The sequence below is a fragment of the Grammomys surdaster genome, unplaced genomic scaffold (genome assembly GCF_004785775.1).
Source record: "Grammomys surdaster isolate TR1022 unplaced genomic scaffold, NIH_TR_1.0 150, whole genome shotgun sequence".
Lineage (NCBI taxonomy): Eukaryota > Metazoa > Chordata > Mammalia > Rodentia > Muridae > Grammomys > Grammomys surdaster.
In genome coordinates this window covers 19,848,412-19,851,279 of record NW_021604608.1, presented here as the reverse complement: position 1 = coordinate 19,851,279, position 2,868 = coordinate 19,848,412, and the positions used below count along the sequence as shown (strand labels likewise).

Here is a 2,868-nt window from a genome sequence, read left to right as displayed (position 1 = left end):
AAAAAAAAAAAAAAAAAAAAAAAAAAAAAAAAGCCAAAGGCTTTCTCAAAAACACCTTCAATTGGTTTTGAATAGCCTCTGGTAGGATCAAAAGAAGTCTTGGTGGTTTTCCATCCAGAGGTTTTTGTTTTTTTTTTTTTTTTTTTTAATAATATGGCATCTGACTCTGTATTCTGCACTCAGGCATAGTGTGGTGTTATGTCAGCTCTCTGCCAGCTGTTGTCGAGAGGCCTCTTGTATAACACCCATAGTTTGTATGAACAGTAAATTTTGGAAGCCTTCAGACAGGTGTTGTTTACTGAGCTGTTTCTACTCTGAATTTGTATGATACCTCTTGTCTTTACCCAAAATTGTTTTGGTTCAGTGGGGAGTGTTTGTTGACACTAACTCACATTTGTGAAGTGCTGCCTGAGGAGATCTCTGAAGCTGGGGGCTGTGTACTGAATCCTGTTTTAATGCTTTGAGTTTCCAGTCAGGGGATTAGTCAGACTGGAATTGTTCTAACTGGACTCTCCATGTCGTTATAAGTCATCGTATTTAGACAAAATTCCTTCTGGTTGGGAGATTTTTATGATAAGGATTATAAAGTATTGGCTCTACTTAAGAGAAAAGATCTTAATTATATATGACATCTCAGCCGGACAGTGGTGGCGCACGCCTTTAATCCCAGCACTTGGGAGGCAGAGGCAGGCGGATTTCTGAGTTCGAGGCCAGCCTGGTCTACAGAGTGAGTTCCAGGACAGCCAGGACTACACAGAGAAACCCTGTCTCAAAAAAACAAAAAAACAAAAACAAACAAATATATATATATAAAACACATGTCATTTTCAATGTAAAATTACACTCGAATAAAATGCTCTTTAAAATTCCAAAAAAAAAAAAAAATCTTAGAAATCTCACAAATGATTTCCTCTTTGCAGTTTCTAATACATTACAAGGCACGGACTGCCTGACCAGATTAGAGTATCACTTCAAACACTGTCTCGCTTCCCTCTTATAGACATAACCGTAAAACCATCATCCCCACTCCCCCACCCCCCTCCCCCACCCTCATTATTCTCATCTGCTGTTTTTACATCAAGATTCTGGCTTAACAATAGCATTGCTTTCCCGTTCCTGGGATTCTCAGCCGCTGTTTTCATTTCAGACGGTTTGCCTCATATATCTGCGTTTATTAGGCAAATATTCGCACCGTGATTCTTCTGATTGCAGGCCACCCTTCATGGCACTGCAATCTAGCTGCAGAAGGTGACAGTCAGGGTTCAGCTTGTTCTGCTCGACTATCAGAGCCTACGTAGTCAAAAGACCACTCCCCAAAGCGGCCCCAGATGTGCTCTCCCCACGTGGTAGATATTAATCAGGCGGCTTCCAGATCCCTTACAAAATCCTTCAGGGGCAACATGATAAAAAATGCACACAAGCCGTTCTCTACACAGAACAGACCACTGTTCACCCACCTCACTCGCGGCTATAGCAGCACAGGACTGAGAAAATCAAATCCCGTCTATAAAGGCAAAGACTGGGCTCCACTGGTGACATCTTTAAAGAAGGGGCTCTGCAGGCTCTGAGAACAAATCCACACAAGAAAAACCGAAATAGGAGTGGGGTGAGGGCAGCATTTTGGAGTCCGGTGTGTGAACACCTAAGGAGCAACTGCAAACTGCAGGCCACAGGCTTCAGCACAGCCAGTCTGTACAGGAGGAAGATGAGGCCTCCTCCTCTGCCACTTCCCACGCCCCGCCAGAACTCTTGGCCGTGATAGGGATCTTCGGTTTGGGCACAGACATCACAGGGTAACTGTAGCCCAGCACATCTGCTCAGAGCACGGAGTGCGAACGAACGTTTGGTTGTCGGGCAGAGCAGGGAGACTGCTCGCATGCTTTGATCTCAGAGTGACTGATGAAAGTTCTGGAGGGAGCAGCCTGAAGCATGCACAGGGCGGTTTGGAAGTGTGGAGAAAGGGTAAGTTTGGGTTCGAACCAGACATATTTTAAAACTCAACTCCACTTCTGACTAAGAACAAGGACCTGACCATCCCACCCGCAAAAGAGGTAGATTACTATCTAGCCTGGACAGACTGAATTAAAAACCTAAAAATTAAAAAAAAAAAAAAATGCCTAGTCTGGTGCAGTGACCAAGGCCTGCAATCTACAGATCCCAGCGATAGGAAGGTTGATGTGGGTATTTGGGCAGTCACAGTGAGACCCATCTCATAACAATTAATTAACTAATTAAACCTCTACAGTGCTTGGAATGTGGTGGCTACCCACTCCACGGGTGCTGTTTCAGCCACTCGTTTGAGTTTTTTGCCTCCTGGGATTCTTTCACCTTTACCCCATCTTAAATAACTACTGTTGAATTGTAGGACTGGAGAAATTTTGGTGAGGATAAATTCACAGAGGCTTGTTCATCACAAACAAAAATGCAATGTTGTATATTCACTGTCCACGGGCTAAAGGGGCCCAGAAACTTTCAAATTAACTTACTAATGCAACGACACAATCTCCTGTACATAATACGAACATCATGGAACATTCAAGACTATCTCCTGATGTCATTGCACTGTGAACGCTTAGAATATCATTCTCTTTCACTGGGTGAATATTTACTGAACATTTTGTATTACTATTTACTAGACACTATGCTAGGCACTAGGAAGGCAGCATTTACTAACAAAGTAAAAAAAAAAACCAACTTGGTCTTCTGCATTTGCCTATGGAGACAGTCAGCCATATATGTGTGTAATTCCATGATGCTTTATGCTACAGTGTGCTGACTACTACTGGGAAGGAAAATAAAGAAAGCAAGGAAGAGGAAACTTGGAGGCAGGGGAGGCAGGGGAGGCAGGGGAGGCAGGGGAGGCAGGGG

General features: G+C 43.5%; 1 protein-coding gene and 1 long non-coding RNA gene across 2 annotated transcripts in view; one reads left to right on the top strand and one right to left on the bottom strand.

The window, feature by feature from the left end:
• The window catches only part of Rhoh (ras homolog family member H), a 34,309-nt gene extending 32,709 nt beyond the window's left edge, over positions 1–1,600 (bottom strand). The window contains exon 1 of the mRNA XM_028765262.1: positions 1,458–1,600. The gene's annotated coding sequence lies outside the window, so the exon portion shown is untranslated. The remainder of the gene's footprint in view (positions 1–1,457) is intronic.
• Positions 1,601–1,798: 198 nt separating this feature from the next.
• The window catches only part of LOC114619436, a 10,493-nt gene continuing 9,423 nt past the window's right edge, over positions 1,799–2,868 (top strand). The window contains exon 1 of the long non-coding RNA XR_003711149.1: positions 1,799–1,962. This is a non-coding gene — a long non-coding RNA (uncharacterized LOC114619436). The remainder of the gene's footprint in view (positions 1,963–2,868) is intronic.